Source organism: Lagopus muta, chromosome Z (assembly GCF_023343835.1).
Source record: "Lagopus muta isolate bLagMut1 chromosome Z, bLagMut1 primary, whole genome shotgun sequence".
Classification (NCBI taxonomy): Eukaryota; Metazoa; Chordata; class Aves; order Galliformes; family Phasianidae; genus Lagopus; species Lagopus muta.
The window spans coordinates 36,375,302-36,396,849 of record NC_064472.1 but is presented as its reverse complement, the minus strand read 5'-3'; positions in this window follow the sequence as shown (position 1 = coordinate 36,396,849).

Here is a 21,548-nt window from a genome sequence, read left to right as displayed (position 1 = left end):
GTACTGAACATTCATCTTTTCAGTATAATGAAGCTGTCTTCCATAGACTTTACTAAATTATCCTCATGAAATGAATGATAAAAGCTTTGCCAAGGTTAATTAATACAGTTATACAAAAAAAAGTTTTCCTTTTCCCTTATACGATCCTGGCACCATGAAACAAAATTGTATGTGATGAAATTGCATGTTGCTTGTATGATGGGTAGAACACTAAAACATGTATCAGATATATTGTGGGCTATGGCTCTCGTGATGTTTCATTATATGGAACATGTTCACGCCAGCCATATGGTATAGAGAAAAAATAATTCTTTTGGTTTTGAAGGAAAACAATAAAGAAAATGTGCAAACACTGCTTAATAATCCTTCAAATTACTAGTTATGTCTCCTCTGTCTGAGCAGTTGGGGGTTTTTTTGTGTGTCAGAAAATATATAAACAGAAAGATAATTTTTTACCTGAATTGTATATAATGTTCCATAAATTGCATAATATAGTGATGTGTTTTAATATGATTTTACAAGAACTTAGAAGTTACAATACTTATTAGATTCTGGACTTTCTGCAAGCCATCCATTTCCATATATTAGGTTAACAAATATTTTTAAATGACAGCATTTTCAGTGTCTCTGTTTTTCTCAAAGTAAAAGTGAGGCAATGACTCATATTCTTTATGATGAATTCTTTTTTTGCAAAAATAGACATTCGGTAGCAATTCATGTAAACCTACAAAGTGAACATATGAACATTAAATTTTCAGACAAAATATGAAGAATATTATCAATTACCGAAGATAATGAGATATTAACTATATTACTCATTCATCAGTACTAGGACTCAGTAAGTTTGATCCTTCCTTAGTTTTTTTGAAACATTAAAATCTTTCAGACAGATATTTGAATAATGTGCTTTTCTGTTATTGCAGTTAGTTGGATGAATGCATATTTACAAAAATTTTAAAGTAAATGTTATTATATTTAACTCCATTAACTTAATGTCAGAACCTCAACTGGATGTCAGCTTTTACATAAACACATATAGTTAACTTTTAATTTTTAGTCTAATTTTTAGAAATTTGGTACAGATACATGCTCCTAGGCAGAATACTTTTTCTGCCAGGTTCCCGCCTGCAGCAGATTCGCATGGCAGATTCCTGAAAACAGAATTTTCTAAGAGAAATGCTGACACAACCTTCATTCCTGTATTGTAGCATGAACTCACCACTGTAATAATTAAGCAATTAGGCATGACAGAGAGTGTGCATTTCCTGAGATAATCACACCCCTGGGGTATTACAAGTCATGATCCAGAGATAAGTGTTTTTAATCCCCCCAGGGTCTGATTATCTTATGATAACCACACCCCCTGGAGGAGATTTATAAGTCACATAAAAATCTTCAGTGTGAAGTAAAAAGTGCTTGTGTTGCAGGAGTGGGAAAAAGTCAAAATACAGCCACTGCTATGTGCCTTTCACAAATTAATGAAGAACTGCAATGTACAATACCAATTCGTAGAGTTACCCATCAATCCAAAACATTTTACCAGGGAGAATGTCCATGTAAATTACTATTGTCTTTCTCCAACCTCTAATACAGCAAATACTGATTTGAAACTTTTGAGACACTCTTAAAACTAAAAATGCAATCTCCACTTGACTTCTTTACCTCCAGGTTATAACAAGAAAGCTCTTCCCAAATGCTGTTTCCAATTCTATCATTAAATCCTTGCACTGCACAAGATAGCAAATTAACTACCAAATCTGACTTACTCTGAAACTCATGTGGGTTGCTCAGGAGATCTACTGAACTGCAAAAAGAAATACGTTCATTCTCATGAGTGTACTTAGAGCAAAAATGAATATAGTTACTTGAAATCCTACAGTTGTTAGATCTTAAAATAGTTTCGCCTATTAATCATCTAATCTTTCTCTCACAGTAGGATTCTAAAACAAAAAATTGCTTATCCTTCTGTTGTGAAGATACCAAAGGAAGAAAATTTTTGGTGTTGATGTCCTTTCAGTTTTCTGCCATGAAATGCTATCCAACATTCTTATACACTCATATTTAGGAAAATAAATTAAGACCTTATGAAAATGACCTCTGCAAAGATTTGTAGGAGCAACCATTCCTAGGCTGCCTGAATGCATCTTTGGCTTACAGTCGCTCTGCATATGATGCATAGATATAGAGTGTGCTTGGCATTGATGTTTTTGTCATCAAGGCCACTACATTCATTACGTTACTACTCAGGCAAATGTTGTATATGACTGTTCCACCAACACATCAAGACAGTGAGAATGCTATACATTCAAAAAGAACTAACACAGTCATCCATAAAAAAGGAGTATTTTTCTCTTACATTACTTGGCATTAAGGTAATGATTCTCCAAATAATGAAAGCAAAGAAATTAAAAAGTTCTACATGTGAGCCTCGTTCAGCTGCATTTTCTTGTTTTGTCACTGCACTGCAATTTAAACACAAGACTCTGTTGAGAAGGTTATTAACAGCTGAAATATAACTATTACAGCTGTAATTGTTTTCAGATCTCATTTCCACAAATTCCACTGACATGGAAACAAACTAAGAAAGATCATGTTAGACTTTCAAGATTAGAATATGTAATCTATAAAACTATACAAATGATATTGTCCTAGATTACATTTTTAAACAATTAATAAGAATCTTAAAACCAACAATGATTACATGTTTTTCTTCACGTACGTATTGTAAGTATGAAAAAATATATTATAAAAAAAAAAACAAGAATGGGAATTAAGACTTACTGTTCTCATTTTTTCAGAGAACTAAAAAGTGAAGAGAACTGGGCATCTTCCCAAGTCATTTCATATTTCAATTCAAAGTTCTGCAGACTTTTGCTACCAATCTTCTGTGTTCTTTATTGTCAAAGCTCTGTATTTACACACTTTGAGCTAAACTGTAAGATACAATAGAAGAGACAAGATAATGAATAGTTACAAATGAAACTGGAAAATCTATAACAAAATCTGTAATAAAGTTTTTTGTTTTATTTTTAAATGACATTAAAAGCCTGAGAACTTTAGCTAGTAGGGGAATAAAAAATTATTTGTAGAACCTATGTACAGACATTGTGTAATACTTTGAAGATCTGGGGGCTTGTAGCTTTGCACTAGTTCTGTGTAGCTACCTCATGTACTTTCTAACAGCCTCAGAGTTTGGACACTGGAATGAAGGACAACTACTTTTCCCAAAAGCATAGGAACAATTTCTAGTTACCATACACCTCCACAAAGCTTTCAATTTGTACTTACTAAATGATGTTTTTCTTTGTTGACTGATTGATAACAGGATTTTAATGGTGATCATGGACAGTATTAGTTTTATTAGTTATATGTTTAAACTACTTCATTGGACCGTGAGTCATGCCATAATTTCCCTTCTATTATCTTCTAAGCACTGAACTACTCTGAACTTTTTGCTGTTAAACAGAAGAGCAACAATTAACTCAGAATGATCAAAAAATGAAACTTCATCAAATGTTATTGTAAACACCGTATTAGATATGAAAAGGTAATGTAAGCTGGTCGAGTTGGTGGTCATAGACACTTCTTTCTACAGCAAAACAGCCAAGCTTCAGCAGAAAGGAAGAGATTTTTTATTTCTCTCTGAAATGTAGTTAAATTGGTTAAATGGAAAGACCCAGTAGTTTTGAAATGATGAAAATAATGGTAATGGAAGAATTTCAGGAAACCATACAGAAATGTATCATTTTCTTTCTGGAGTTTACAATACATAGATAGATAGATAGATAGATAGATAGATAGATAGATAGATAAAATCCTTAAACACCTTATCTATAAACAAAGCTGTGTAGCATCCACAGGTTTTTTTTACAGCTCCCAGTGAAAATGGCATTCATTTTGTGAAGATCCTTGTATTATTTTGTTTGCTCGTTTTCTTAGAAATCTCTAGTCAGCCTTCAGATCTAAATTCAGATTATATAAATCTTAATCCAACTCTAAAATAAATTATTATTAGAACTTGTTCTATTTGTGCACTTAGCTGCAACTTCCAGGTAGACCCTTGAACATTTCCTAACACTACTCATGCTCATACCTTTTTCTTGTGCCTCCCCTACACAATGTAGTTGTGATTCTGTCATATTTTAATAAGTAATATGTAGGCAAATTAAGGTTTCCGTTGGTTCTATTGTCTTTTCAATCAGAATTTAATAAGCAGCTCTGCACATTAACTGACAAGATGTATTTATTTATTTGGATATTATAGTGGGAAAATATAATTTCTCCAAAGACAAAAAGGAAAGAGAAGTGGCAAGAAGGCTAGAAACAATTAAAAAGAAAAGTTAACATTATGTTTTATTTAAGCTTTGGAAGCAGAATCGGAAGACCAATAGTTGAAATATAAATTTTAGAATATTGAAAAATTATTTGTTTTAGAAGTATTCTTGCTTAGATTTCATTATAATATGCCAGTTATCTGAAACCAGAAGAAAATAACAACAGAGAAAGATGTGTCTAGAAATCTTTGTCATACCTTTGAATCAAGAGCTCTTCTCACCATGCTCAAGAAAAGGAACAAACTGTCATTATTTCATAAGTTTGCCAAAATTACTCCTATATTTAGTGAATTCAGAATTTATTCAGTTCTACATCTCTTCTCAAACAGGAAACTGTTATTAAAGTTCAAGATCAGATAGAAAAAACAGTCTTGCTTTGGGTTCACCACTCACATTTTAATGCACGAGTGATGAACTTCATAAGTAGACATCAGCCAAGCTTCATGCAACTTACAATTAATAGAAGTCAAACTTGGAAACTATTGGAAAATAGTATGCTGTTTATTTACCCTTCTAAAGGGTGGATACTGCTTTTAAAACCTTTTTAATTTTTTTTTTTTTTTTTTACATTTTAAATGTCATTTTTTACATTTAAAACATGTTTAATGTTTTCATTATTCATGAAATATTAATTATGCCATGATCAATCAGAATAGTTTTATTAATTTCAATAAACATTTGTTTTTAAAGCTCCCATAAGTTTTAAGTCTACAGTGAAAAAAGTCAACATTTGTAGCGTTTTTCAGAGAAGATTACCAAAATATAATTGTCTGTTACACCATCAAGTATATCAATGTATGTTTTGAAATATTCTAAACACTGACACAAAGAATTGTCAAAACATTTATTACTTATTATTTGTTGGCACTTCACTAAAAGCAGACATATTCTACAAACTAAATATCACAAACAAATATCACAAGTAATGGGTGAGCTGATCCATTTCGGTGGATTTCAACAAAAGGAACAGCCAGCTGATTATATCTCATAGAATATTCACATTCATGAAAGTGGGCAGTGCTGCAAAAGCAGATGCACTGTATTAAACACCTTTTAGATACCTAGAGAGATGACCAGTATTTCAGCTATCCACAAATTTCTAGCACTGCTGCCATCATTATTGTTTTCATTATTGGCACAGGGACAAAAATCTGATTTAATACCATACTTAGAGAAACTTAAGTCAAACACAATGGCAGTACTACTTCATTCTTCTCTCTTCAATAATATTGCCATCCTGATTTTGCAATAACAGCCACTGACTGAGATTTGTAGGATGAGTTTGGTTTGATTTTTACATTCTCTTTCTAAACTGTCATGGCTGAATGGAGATGCAAACTTCAGGCTTACGTGTCTATCCTCTGTGATACAGCATAATTTAACAATCCTCAAGTTATCTTCAAATGAGTCATTTCACTGCAAGAGGTGCTTGACTTTCTGGGCAATATAGCTCAGGGCTCTTAAGTCTGGTTTCTTCCAGTACTGGATATAGGTCATGCAACGCTGCACTGTGCTGCAGAAACGTTGCTCTGTGACCTTCCCTTCAGTGTGATGAGATTTGCCTGTTTGAGAAGATTTATTCTGGTGCTTACATTCGCTGTCATTAATGTTAGTTATGGTATATCTACACTGAACAACTTTGACACCAGAGCAGACATAGCTTCTTTATCAGAATAAGACATCTTGTTCATCTAGCTGAAGAAAAGTGTCCCTAAGGTATGCTCTGTTTTGTGGCTTTATCTTTCTAGCTCTCTTTACACTACAAAGTGTAAATAATCTCACTGAAGGTAATTAAATTACGGACATCACTTTAATTTGCCTAGTACTCATTAGAAGGAATGCCCATTCCCGGAGTATCCAAATGTCTTCTAAAGAAAAGCACAAGATCTTCACCCCCTTATCTTGCTAATATCTCTCCTATAGCAAAATGGGGAAGAAAATCCTGATCCTGGTAAAATCTTCTGAACTTCCATAGACTGTAAATTCATCTGTACCTAAACATGAAATGCATGTTTAATATACTGCTGGTTGTTTCAAGGATGGTAACAAATACAAAGAAGTTATATTTCATATAAAAATATGAAGTATTTTATGTACATAATGTACATAATTATTTAAAGGACATTAATAAATTTCCAGGCAGACTTTGCTTTTACCTCTCGTTGGCAATTCTCTTGACTATATTCTTAATTTATATTCCCTTCCCTTTATTTTGCTCCATCTTTCTTCACATCACATCTTATCCACATAAGTACTTGAATTCCAAGCCATCACTTAGCATTAAGCTCTGTCATATCACGTTGTTGCATTAAATCTTGTTGTCATGTACAGAAAAATCAATGTCTTTCCAGACTAGATTCTCATAAATCCATATTTACTGCCAAATGTGTCAAAGATCAATATTTGCCTTCAGATTTCTTTCAGTAAATTCTTGTAAAATAGCAATCAGGAAAGGCATAGAAAGAATTAAAAAGTCTACCTCTGATATCACACAGGGGTTTTTTAAACTCCTTTTCTTGAAGCTTTTAAATTTACCTGCATCAATTTACATCAAGCTTTTATTGGGTTGGCAAGATTATTGGATCTAAGAATGGGACAATGAAAGGGGAATTCAGAACCAGTAGAATCAATAATGACAGGCCTAATATTCCAAGGGGAAACAAGAGAAAAATAAATAAATAAATAAATAAAATAGCTTTCTGAGCCATGTCACAGCAATGCCACATGTAGGTTTGAACTGCAGACATAAACATTAAGTATAGTCTTCTAAACACATAGGCTATGAGTCATAGCACTTCCTTTTTCAAGATTTATGGAAGAAAAAAGTGAGAGCAAGATAGAAAGAGAGATGCACCCAAAAAGAATTATCACAGTGAAGTGAACTAAATTATTCCTCTAGTTCCCAGTTTTCAGAGTGGAGGCTGAGGAAGAGATCTGAGCAATAATTATAGTCCAGTGTTAAAGTTTACTGCCTCGGGCTCAGAGGACACCCAGTGTCATCTGACAAGGCTTCAAGGCTCTTCTCCAGACAGAAATCAAGCTTCCACAGCCTGTTTTATTAGTATAGGGGCACTAGACATCTTTATGGACCTTTCCTGGACCTACTCCAAAATCTCCAAGTCTTTCTTGTCCTGGAAACCTGGAGTACCTGGACGCAGTACTCCAAATAGGGTCTAATGGTGGCAGAGTAGAGAGGGAAAATCACCTCCCTTTTGATGCAGTCCAGGATACTTTTGGCCTTCCAGCACGCAAGTGCACGTTGCTGGCTCATGTCAAGTTTTTCATCCACAAGAACCCCCAAGACCTTCCCAGTACAGCTGCTCTCAAGAAGATCTTCTCCCAGTCGGTACATACCTCTGGGATTGCCCAACCTAAGTGCAACAGATTGCACTTGGCCTTTTTAAACCTCTAGTGAGGTTTAACAATCCCTAGTTCACATGGACCCATCTTTTGAGATTGTACAGATCCTTCTGGATGGCATATCTTCCTTCTCACTTCTCAGTTGTACTACTCAGCTTGCTGTCTTCTGCAAACTTGCTGCAAACTGGATCTCATCAACTATGTCTTTGGTACAGATTTTAAAGAGTACCCATCCCAAGGTGGACTCCTGGGGAACAGCACTCATCATTGGCCTTCACTTGGACATGGAGCCATTGACATCAACTTTCTGCCTACAACCTTCCAACCTTCCCCTTATCCATCAAGTAGTCCATCCTTCCAACCTATATCTCTCCTATTTAGAGGAAAGGCTGTGTTGCAAAACTATGTCAAAGGTCTTGCAGAAGTGCCAGGCAGATGACATCAGCTGACCTTCCTTTGTCCACTGATGCTATCGCTCCATCATAGAAGGCCACCCCTGAATTGATGAGGCATGATCTGCCTTTGGTGAAATCATGCTGTCTGTCTCAGACTTCCTCCTATCTCTTACATGCTTTCACTTGTCTTCCAAGAGGATCTCCCTGATCTCAGATGGAGAAGTTTTCATCTTTTAATTCTAAATTTTTCCCCCTTTGTACATGACAATTTTATAACCTGTTGGAGTGTATTTCATAACCCCTGCCAGTGAAATTTCAATTTACCACATTCTCCCCTGTTTAGTGATGAATTTCATAACTTTCCCTTGAATTAAATTTAGCATTACCTTTGTCTTTTTTTCTCTGTTGCAAATAAAATGTGGAAACAAAACATTTGAGCATGGAATTTCCGTGTATATTCCCTTAACTGTAATCTGCTTGTATCTTTTCTATGATTTTACACCACAGTCTTTGTTATTTTAAAGTAATTGAATCTCACTGTACTATGCATTTTTTTTCTTTTTCAAGAACTTCTGCATTCTGTGCTTAAGACAGGACAGGTGAAAAGGAAATGTGGATATTCAAAATATAATAGTAGTGGACCACTGATCCAGCAATGTCTGATCTGCTTTGTCACTTCAGATGTCTCTTTTCCTTCATGAAGAAAAACAAAGAAGAGATAAAATGAAATAAATCTCAATATATACTCAATCTGATGAAAGGTGGAAGTGTATCAGAGAACTTCTCCACTTCAGTACCCATCTCCATTTTGAGTATGCACTCAGTAATGATGACAATTCATAAAGACTAGGTAAATACAGACCAAAAACAGAGATTATTTCTGGCTGAAATTGCATTATCATTACTGGACAGGACAGCAATATGCAACCTAAACTTTCAACTATGGTGGTATGAGCCAAGAACGAATCATTATCCTTTACTCTGATTTATATTGATTTAATCTAGCCCTGTAATTGTGTTTTAATACAGCTTTTATTGTGAAATAAGAAAGAAAAAACAGAAAGCTGTGATAAGCTAAGTCTATGAGTATGTTCATTCCTATAAGTAAAGACATGTTAGATGTTCATTTATGACTGACATGAACATAGAGGGAAAAGGCAACATAGAAATATCTAGCTGCATGTTTTGTGTTCCAACATGGTCAAAAAGAACTATTCCCTTCTCTGAAGCTCTTTGGCTTCAGTTTAAATGACTGGCTAACACTAAAAAATTCTCTGGAGCTGATTATCTTTTACCATATGGAAGAGAGAAAAGAGTGTGAAATGCAGTTTTAAAAATTTGTGTTGTTAAATTGCATGTAATACTTGTGAGATTTTTACTCCCATTTAGTTTTCACTAGCACAAGAGTCGTGAAGCCATAGTCCTTCAAAGCCTTCCTCCTATTCATTAATGTAATACTCTGCTGTATACTGTGATCTGAGCATTGCCACCTGATTCATATTAGAGCATCTCTTTTACTTAACTATCTATTATGGTTGCATAGACAAATATTAGTATAATGCTTGCATTAATGCATAATAAGCTATAGCCTGGAGGAATTTATATCTCAAACTTTACTTCATTTTCATGCCAATCCTACGTACATCCTTCACTTCTGTCTTCACTTACGATTCCCTGGGATTATTTTTTTACCTTATCATCTGAGTGCATAGTTTTTTCTTTTCACAAAATAATTCTGTCTAGAAAATTAAACATAGTGGAAAAACCTAAGTCTGTCCTTATACAGACAGCCCAGAAGAAAATAAAAAGTCCCATTTCAGACCTGTGAGAGTGAGAAACTACCATACATTTGTTTACTGAAACTTTCTCTGAGTCTGAAAGTTCAGACTTTACACGAATAACCCTCGTCCATTTTATACACAGATTTAAAAAATATTGGTATATCAATAACTTCCTGTTATATGCATGTATGGACCCCAGTTCTCACCTGTGCTCACACACTAGACATTTCTTACATTTCCTTTGTTCTTCATTTCATACCTTCCTGAAAAACAGTAACAGCTCAGTCTTCCTTGGCATATTTACCTTCCGTTACCCTTCCTCAAGTCCTCACAAAGGAGAGCACATGGGATTTACAACAGTCCACAGTTCGTATAATATCCAACCAGAGAATGGGAATGGCTTTGTAGGAATTGCAGTTGGCTTGTGATGGTTTTGTACAAAACTGTCAGCAAATAAAGGAATGATAGTAACCTACTGCATGATCAATTCATTTACACTGCAAATTCACAGATCTGCTAGGTAAAATAATAATAAAACTGAATAAATAGTGAATCCTGATCAAGTAATTCTGGAAGAGTTTCTTGCAGCTTTTCTTAGAAACTGTAGTTTCTGCCTGGATATGGTGAAATAATAGCTAGCACGATTATTTTTAAAAAGAATCTTGAGATGAGATGAAAGGTGTGGAAACATAACTACTGAGTTAAGATGATGAATGGAGATATGATATTTTTGAAAGCAGAGTAGAAATAAAGAATGACAAAATGAAATCAAGTTTATGAATGAAAGAAAAGAGAGGAGAAAAAAATGAAGAAAAATAGAGGACAGAAATGTGTGAAAAAATCTTATCAATGAACTTTATTTGATATGACTGCTTTAAAAAAAAAAAGGAAAAAATGGCCAAAATGTGATGAAAATGACAAGGAAGGATTTATTAATTGTGTTTTGGCAGGAGAGTTCAAAAAACAAAAGATGGGGAAACCTGAAGACATTAAGGAGACAGGAGAGCAAAGGAAGAGATGTGTTAACAGAACAGCTTGTCATAACCAACAGACTGACATTCTGAACTTCTGAGTAAAGCAGGCAGGGAAATGGCCCATGAAAGGACCATTCAGGTGAGTGCTTCCTTTTTGTTAAAATTCCTCAGCTACACACAGCTCTGACATTACTTCTGTTGATGAAGTTAAAGAGATTGATTATTTAACAGTATTAGAAGAGGAAAATCTTCCAACAGAAAATTATAAAGAATATATTTGAAAGAAAGATTCTGATTAAAACATTCTGATTAAATTACAGCATGTTTTATTTGGATTTTCTGTTGTTCATTTAAAAGCCTAGTCTTTTCTGTACCAGAAGTAGGTAAAAAAATATTCCTTTTCCATACATTTAATTACTGAGAAATATCAGGTGAGTGAAAAAATATGGGATAAATATGGGAGCTTCTAACCCAGGAGAAATAGTCCAAGATGAGTTTGGAGCTGCTCTTTTTCTCAAACTTGTGAACATTACAGCTATGTCAGCTGAATTATGCAGATGAATATTGCAATGAGTAGAAATTGATACATATTCTCACAGGTTTAGAAAAAAAAAATGGCTTCAAAGAAATGTAAATATGCTTTATGTAAGTCTGAAACTATAAAAGTACTTAGAGATATGATGCTGAATTTTATTTGGGAAAATGCTTACTCAGCTGCCTTTGGAGTGAGCTTGCTGACACAGATTACTCACAGAATAATTCAAAATCCTCACCTGTTCTCCACAACCTCAGTGCAAAAGTGCTCTCCATCACACTCTGGAAGGCAAGTGGTTCAGACACACATTATATTGCAAGTGTTCACAAGCACTTTTCAGACCTTCAAGATTCCCACAACTTCAAGCTGCTGAAACTCATGAGTTCTTCACTGCTCTTGTGTACTGTACTACTCTGGGGCAAGATGTCCTTTTTAAGAGAGTGCTCTGCACTCTTAAGGAGGCTTCAGAAAGAGGTTATGAATCCATAATGAATACGATCTGTTTTCTGTCCTACTCAAATTCAATTGCAACAGTTTTACATAACTTCAAAGTATCGCAAAAGCATTTTATTCTGCTTTACTATGGAATTTAAGTTTCCGAAATACTTACGTTTATATCCAAAGATTAAAATACATTTGATTTTTTTTTTCTCACCTCTCACTTCTGTTTATTTTTCTAGTCAATGGGAAAGAAGTAACATTGTTTTATTGTAAGCTATTTTATCTTGCATGATGTTAATGTAAAATAATTAAAATAGTCCTTTTATACCTGATTTTCTTAGGAATAAGCTGTGAAGATTAGAGAAGTTACATGAACAAATGTAAACTGAATTTCTAAAATCTTCAAAATAAACAATTTTCTACCACAATTAAATATATATATATGTGTATATATATATATACATATATATATATATGTATATATATATATATATATATGTATATATATATATATATATTCCAATTGCATTACTTAATATGCTTTCAAGGATGTGAATTTTGCTTGGAAAAACATTCATTAAAATAATGCATGTTTTAAAATGTTTTTTGAGTTTTGTGTCTTCTTTACAGAATAAAATGGGAAAGTGAAATATGCACCTACACTTACTGGGAAAAAATTATTGAAAGAGACAGTAAAACACAAGTACACATACTTTCAGTACTCTGGAGGAGTGAAACTGGAGAGTTCAGCTCCTGAAATGGAAGCTGAGAATCCTAGTGTAATTTTCATTAGGGAATCATTGTCAGTGAAACTTATTGTCTCTTCCCTTAAGCTTGAATTATTAAGACAGACAGGTTTTTACTTGTCAGAGATTTAGTATGAATCAAGATCTATAACCAACTAGTTATGTCTTCTTAAATCCTCTTAATAGATAAAATGTACTAGAAAAAAAAAAAGTGTCCATGAAGCAATCATGTAGATTAACAGACGTGTTAGTTTGTGACTAAATAGTAATGTTTTTATAGTTTAAACACTGAACCACTGGATTTTGTTTTCTTTGGGAAGGACAGAAGAAGATGAGTGTTTCTGTGATTTTTGTGATTCTGTGAAGGTGAATGGAAGCATGAGGTTCAAAGTTATTAGGAAAAGATCTCAGCATCCATAAAGGCTGCACAACATGAAGTGAAAAAATATTGTACAGTGGGTGGTATGTTTCAGACAATACTATTTTAAGAGTACTGTAAAGAGCTCTAAGGCAATACAGCTGTGTCATTTAGATAGATTAGTTGAGCCATTTAAGCACTGTATAGAGACTTAGAAAGATGTTGCTTTAAATCTGTTTTGGCCGATGTTCCCAATTAAAACCATATAATTTGTACCAGGGGAGAAGTTAAGCTGGTTGTACTGTGTTATTATGGTGAAGTACTGCAAGTATTGCCCTATGAAGAATTATGGTGTCACACATCATACTCCAAAAAGTTAAGGTGCAAATTTTAATAAGGTGTAAAAAAATCTGAGAATCAAAATTCTTCACAGAATCATAGAATATCTCCAGTTGGAAGGGACCCAAAAGGATCATCAAGTCCAAAACCACTGTGAATATACTGAAACAAAAGTAAACATACTTAAAATTATTACTAAAAAAAAAAACCAAAAAAAAAACTTATAGAGCTATGTCAGTGGGCACTTGTCAGCACCCTGAACATGTCACTCCTGGGGACTCAGCTGCTTAGTGGGTGAGCCATAGGGCACCTCCTAGCTGCTGGTGAGAGAACTAAGATGGAGATGTTATGACAGCCTCACAAAGCACAATGGCTATCCTCTCCCATGCTGGAAACTGCAATGAACCTGAGATTCTTGACTAAGATGTGCTGCAGACCCAAGATCCTATGCTGTCTGGACAGCTGCTGTTCTACACAGTCTTACAACATACACAGACAGCTTAGTCAGAGAAATTCTTGCAGCAGTAACCAAATTGTGTGACCTTAAAATGTACCTTCTTTATGTGAAATAAGTGTACATGTAACAACTGGGCTTTTCTCTATTTCAAAGTTAACTCAAGTTCTGGCTGGCAATGTGCAAGTTCAGATAGCTTAGATAGGAAAAAGAGGTTGGTAAAGAGTACACACTACTGATCCTCCAAACTATATCTCCAAACTAAACTTGATTGAAATTATCCCTGTTAGTTAGACCACTAGGTTATTCTGATTGCAGTAGAATTTCCTGGCTCCACAAGCAGTGCAAGATCATTCATCTTCTTTTCAGAATAAGGGGAAATAAAGCATATTGAATGCATGAGAGCCATGAGTGTCATGAAGTCACAAATACACCTAACAGAGTACTCAGGGAGTACTGCAACCATAAGTCTTTTTAAATGTTTTAAATGCTGTAAGAGTATAATTAAATATACATATATATACATATATATCTAACTTTTATACTGAAATATTGCTGATTGCAGCAAAGAAATAAATGGTATTTCCTTGCATTTTTCCTCTTCCTGAAAATTGTCAATTATTTTGTCATCAAATTACTACATGAATTATGAATCCTTTCTGTGTTACAACAATTTACTTACATATGAAAGGGATGTGTAAAGAAGTGAACCATTGTAAATATAAATAGGAAAAGAAACATTAAATTTAATAAGTCAAGAAAAGATACTGAGGCTTTATATTTCCAGCTCAGTAACTACTATAGCAGAGTCCAACTACCTCATGGTGATATGTGTTAGACAGCTCAGTTATTTGCTCAAATTATTCTTCTGTTATGCTTAGAACCTTGTGCTTGTAGCTGCTAGTGTGCTATTCAGAAACCTAATGTTCATTCAGCTTCCCTACATGTCTTCAGATTATAAATGGAAATTTATAAATTGTAAATGAAATATTTTTGTATCAGCGAAGGACTAAAAGTTAACTACTTCATCCCAGAAGACATAACACAGTAAAATCATTAGTAAGATAGCGAGAATCAGAATTTTGATCTGGAAATAATCTCTTCTATCTGAACAAATCGAGTATATACTTCCTGATTTAAAAAATATATAATAATAATAATAATAATAATAAATAAATTTAAAATTAAAAATGTATTATTATGCTCCTGTTACAATGATATGTGATCTGTTATTGATATAAGGCTACTATGCTTTCACTTTTATCCTAGTCATGATAAAATAATGTCTGTCCCATTTAGTACTAAATTTGTACAAGCATGAGTAAGAATTTGCAATGTTTTTTACCATTACACAAGATAACTGAGATCATGCAAAATTTCACACGCATTCCTCTCTCCATAATTCATTAATTATAATAAAGAGAGGTCGCAGAAGACTGGAGGCTTGCTAGTTTGACTTCCATCTTCAAGAAGGGTCATCAAGGAGGATCTGGGACCTACAGGCCTGATAGCCTGATCTCAATGCCAGGTGAGGTTATGGTGCAGATCATCTTGAGGGAGATCACACAGCATGTATGGGACAGCCGGGGGGATCAGGCCTAGCCAGCATGGGTTCATAAAAATCAGGTTCTGCTTGACCAACATGATGTTCTATGATCTACTGACCCGCCTGGTGGATGAGGGAAACGCTGTTGATGTAGTCTGTCTAGACTTCAGCAAAGCTTTCTACATTGTCTCCCACAGCATTCTTCTGGAGAAGGTGGCAGCCTATGGCTTGGACAGGTACACTCTTTGCTGGGTAGAGAACTGACTGGATGGTCAGATCCAGAGAGAGGCAGTGAACAGAGTTAAATCTGGCTTGTGATCAGTCATGAGTGGTGCTCCCAGGGACTGGTAGTGGGGCCTGTCCTGTCTGTGTTGATGACCTGGATAAGCACATTGAGTGCACCGTCTGTAAGTTTGCAGATGACACCAGGTTGACAGGAAGTGTCAATTTGCCTGGGCTAGGAATGTCCTACAGAGGATCTGGACAGGCTGGGTAGCTGGGCTGAGGCCAATGGGATGAACTTCAACAAGACCTGAAAAGATTACGTACCTATGAAAAGCTTGTATCCATCCTGTTTTTCTCTATCTTTATAACAAAATTCAAGCTTACCCAGACAGTTTTCAGAGATACTTCCATACCTGTCTATTTTTCATAACATTAGTCAAAAATATTGCCTGAAGACAACAACAATGCAGCTGCATCATTTAGCACTATGATATATTTTATGACTTGGGTTTTTTTGTTTGTTTGGTTGGTTGATTTTTGCAAAATAAAGTTAAATATTTATCATCTCTTAGGAGATATAAACTAAGGACACTAATGTCTTACAAATTCTTTGTTTCTATGAGTTAAGATACAGTCATTCACTACCATGTATCTCTCTCTACCCTTCTTCTGTTGTATATTCAACATTCATTCAAACTGAAAAAAAAAATAGAAAATATACTAAACTTTTTCTATAATTTCCACATCAGACATTTAAGTATGAAAATAAAATCTCAATAATAACTGGGAACATTTTATGAACAGAACATCAAAACGAAGAGATGTCTGCAGGAAACATCACAGGAGAAAACTTCAGCCCATGTTTAAAATAACCTTTTATGAACAAATTTTACAAGCATGAGACATCATCTGCAACTACATACATTTTTAAGTGAAATGAATAGAGTCTTTCATAACTGCAAGGAGGATGCAGAAGTTAAAACAGTTCACAGAAACAAAATCATGTGAATGTCATCATTAGTGAATAAGAGCTTATCATATGATTCAGTGATTCAGTGGATTTTTAAGAACAGAAAACAATTATTTATGACCTGTGTGGGAACATCTGTATTTATGACCATACTTCTAAACTGTAAAAGAAAAAAGGAACAATTTTAAGACTAAATTAATCAGAATGGTAAGAAAATTTTGTGATAAGTCTAAGGTGGCAGTTCTACTGACTGCTCTCTGTGGTTCAGGATCAAGGATTAAGAAATCTAGTATCTCATGATCACTATGCCCTAGATAACCTCTAACATTTACATTCCCACAAGACCTTCCCTGTTAACAAACAGCAGGTCTAGGGTTTTGCTTCCCCTTGTTGGCTCCCTCACCAGCTGTGTCAGGAAGTTATCTCCTAGGAACATACTCTAGGAACCTCTGGGACTGTTCCCTATCTGCTGTATTATAATTCCAGTAGATGTCTGGGAAGTTGAAGTCCCCCATTAGAACAAGGGGGAGTGACCTTGAGGCCTGACCCAACTATTTATAGTGTCTTGTCCACTTCATCGTGGTTGGGTTGCCTATAGCAGACTCCCACAATAATATCAGTCTTATTGGCCTTTGCTTTTAATCTGACTGATAAGCTCCCAACCCTTCATCACCATTATTAATTTCCACACATTCACATTCTTTCTTAACATAGAGGGCTACACCATTGCTTTTCTGCCTAGCCTGTCTCTTTTGAAAAGTCGGTAGCCATCCATCACAGCACTCCAGCTGTGCGAGTCATTCCACCATATTCCCATGATGGCAACTATATCATAGCTTTCAGATCGCACAATAGCCTCCAGCTCCTCCTGTTTATTACCCATGGTGCATGCATTAGTGTAAAGACACCTGAGCTGGGCCTCCTTTTGAGTGGCAGTAGCTCTAATACCCTCATGACCATACTCAGGTGTTTCCACAGCCACCAACCTCACACCAACCTTCACGTTCTTCCTACAAAAGGGTGAATAATCCTCCTCCTTCACCAAGACACAAGACTGTGGGAGGGCGCATATGCATCACCGAGCAGGGGCCATTTAACACTGCCCCACACACACCGATTCTTCACTGTTGTTCCTAGGGGGAGGAGAGGACAGGAGGTTCACTGCAGCAGGAACTCTGTCAGTCACTGGTTTACCTCTGTCACCTGTTTGCAAGGTGGCAGGGGGTGATGTACTCCATATGGAGCCTCAACTGTGTGCCAAGATCTTGGGGCTGGTAGGGTTTGGCACCACCAATCAATCTCCCTCTCACATTCCTTTATGATTTTCAGCCTCCCCACATCCTCCTTCAGGTCAGTCACAAGGCTGAGTAAGCCACCTGGTCACATCTTACACAAGTGAGGGCAGCGTGCTCTCATTTTTTGACTTCTAAAAGATTCAGAAAGGCAATGGACCAGTTTTCTTGGAACGTTTCTTTTCCTGAGGGTGTGGAGCCACTGAGCAGAGGACAATTATGCTGGCTTCTTACTCCTTTGTTCATAAAACATCATCAGTTTTTCCAACCAAATTGGTCCTGGATGTTTACTTATTTCACACTACTTCAGGGGGAAAATGAGCAATGTTCCCTGAAGTCTTGAAATACCTTGTTATAAGCAGATTCCAAGAGAAGTCATAACCTGAATTGTAGAATCATAGAATTACTCAGGTTGGAAGAGACCTCAAGGATCATCAAGTGTTATCTGGAGTTCTGTAGTTTGTAGCATGACGTTTTTTTCTTTTACAAGAAGTTCATAAGTCTGAATGATACTGACATTTGAGGATGATGAACAAGGATTTTTCTCATCAGAAAATAGAACAAAAACCCTCCCTGAGTAAAATGATTACATTTGTATCCATTGGATATTTTGACATTGTTACAAAAAGTGATAGTTCTTTCTCATCCGCAAATCTTTATTTTCTGGGTTACAACAACAAGGGAACACACTGATTCAATTTATTTTTTTTAAATGGTAATATTATGTAAGACTCCTCACTTTTCTAAAGCAATTCTAAGTGACAGTAAGACCTTCATGGAAAGATTTAGGAGCAAAACCAGGAGAATTATGTTCTCCATTGTTTCTATAGTAGAATAAAAATAATGAATGTAATAGATAGAAATTAAAAAATGCAAAGTTCAGATAATGTAGGAAATAAAGAAACTGGACATTAAATTATCGGATGGTGAATGAATCACACTGACTGTTTCGCTGGAAACATAAACATATCAGACTGACTCCATCAGACCAAAGGCTAATCTAGCTCTTAGATCTTTCCTTTCTGAGAGCAGATAATCAAGGAAAATGTATATTAAAAGCACCACTAATATAACTGATTCAGCTCATTGCATTTTAGAATTCTTGTTAGTTCTACCCCACATGATTTTATCCAATGCCTTTTGACTTTTTCATATCTTCACACTCTGAAACACACTATGCTGTGTATTATAGACTTTCATTATGTACAATATTTTAAAAGTAACTCATGTTCTTTTTTAATAATATATTAAAAATAATATATAAAAATATTTATAAATATATACTAGTGTGTTTATAAATATTTATATTTAATAATATATTTTTAAAACTCCAATGACTTTTAATTATTTCCTGATCACCTTTGTAATGTTGCAGAACTTCATTCTGCACATTATATATATTCAGTTATCTGAAGCTGAAAAGTTCTCATACACGAACTGCTGCATAGTTCTACAATAAGATTGTTGCAGATTCCAAAGCAGGGCTCATAAAAACTGAGATATGCTTCTTCAGCATTTGTCCAGACTTAAATTGATATGTACTTTCTTTCTCTAAACATGTGAGTAATCCTTTTCAGTTTATAAAACTCGATATATTATGTTACATATTGGCTAACTGCTAATCTGCAAATGAAATAAATGTATTTCATAGATATGAAATAAAATTTGAGGGCAAGTGTCATGGTTTTGTGATTTTTGGTTTTCGGTATTCCACATCATAACATCATGTAGTGCACTGGGAGTTTAACTGTTAATGCTCAAGTCCTGGGTACCTGCCCAGAAGAGAAGAAGAACTACATTCCCCAGGGGACTTTGCGGTCACAGAGAGGAGATTTAACTCCTGGCAAGGTCACCTGATTGCTCTTTCTCTCCTGCTCTTCTTCGTGGGCTCTCTTCCTGTCTCCCTGCTGCTCAGCTGGACTGCACATCTCACCTCAGCTTTATGGTGAGGCCTATCCGCCTTTCAGACATTCTTTCTCTCATTATATTTGATTTATAATCTTCAATTCTAATTATATTGTGTTATGGTGTGTTATCTTGCATTCCGATACTATATTTTGTAAATTAGTTTGTTTCTCCTCAGATCGTTGCTGCTGCTTTTAATTATTTTGAGGTCCCCTGTTCCCTTTTCCAGAGGCACGGATTTTGCAAAATCCCTCCGCCCCACTAGTTGCTGAAATGGGACGAACCAGCCTTTAAACTGTTGACAGGCAATTTTTTCAGGAATTTTTCAATTCTTCTAGTACTGTACTGTCCCTTGTGTTGCAAGATTTTTCGTTTCTTTATTTTTTATATTTTTATAATGTATTGTCCACCTTGATTGTTTCAGAACCAGAAACACTAAATACATCTAAGTTTTCACATAGATTCAGAAAGCATTTCTCCAAACTTTATCCTAACTTCTTGTGGATTTGTACTTTTAAAAGTTTCCGTGTTCACAAAATGACTTCTTATTAGGAATCCATTATTTTTTTTCTATAGATCTTTTGTTTAATATGCATAATGAGGATCCAAAACTAATTGTACATCTGTCTGGAGCAAAGATACTAGGAGTGAACAGAAGTACCTTTATTTGTATTAGTATAGGAAGTGTTTAAGTGTGTATGAAGTATAATGAGGCAATCTAGTTCTGAGAGTCGTGGAGCTCAGTTACTAGAAGTCATTCAATCAGTTAGCCAAGATTTAAACTAGGTTTGATTTGAGAATGAAATATATTTCTGAGTGACCAACAGCCAAGGAACACTTCAGTAAGTAGCAGGGAAAAAAAATCAGATTTGTCCCAGAGAAATTTGGGAGGGCTCCTTCAGAAAGGTAATGTGGCCAATAGCCCAACAGAAGTGTCTCTGTACAGAGCATGGGAAATAAGCAGAAAGAGTTGGAAGCCATAGAGCAATTAGAAAATTATGGCCTAATTGCTATCAAGGAAATATGTAGGATCAATCACGCAACTAGAACACAATAATCAAGGGCTACAAGCATTTTAAAAGAAACACAAAGGACAGGGGAGGCAAGGCATTTTCTCTCTATGTTAAGATGTGAATAGATCATGAAGAGCTGCCTCTCAGAAACAGCCATAATAAGGTTGAGAGCTTGTAGGTTAAAATTAAGGACCAAACCAACAGCTGGTGGTCAGAGTGTACCACAGGACACCTGATCAGAAGGAGCCTGTGGATGAGGCCTTCTTGCTTCAACTATAAGAGACATCATGTTTGCGGGCTCTCATTGTAACAGCTCGGCTGGGAAAGTAACATAGTGGGCTGCAAGCAATCCAGGAGAATCCTGAAGTTTGTTGAGGATAATTTGCCGGTCCAGGTAACAGATAAATCAATGAGACGATAAGTGTTTCTGGACTGGGTGCTCACCAGTGCAAAGAATATCATTAAAGAAGTCAAGATTGGAGGCAATTTGGGCTATAGTGACCGTGCTCTAGTTGAGTTTGTAACCTTAAGAAATAAGGGCCTTGCAAATGAGCAAACTCAGCTACACACCAGCTGTTTAAGGAATTCTTGGATGAGATCTCTTTGGAAACTGCACTTAGGGACAAAGAAATTGGTCAGAGCCAGCAGCTCTTTAAGGAAACCTTGAGAGCACAAGAGCTCTCCATCCTTCAGTATAAGAAATCAAGTATACAAGGCAGAAAATCAGCATGGCTAAGCAAGTACTTTCTGGTTAAATTTAGGGATGAGAAGGAAATGTACAGGCAATGGAAATGAGGATGAGTGACATAGGTAGTAAGATCAAATGTACCATCAGCAAGTTTGCTCATGGCACTTATCTGAGTGGTGCAGTTGATAGAAA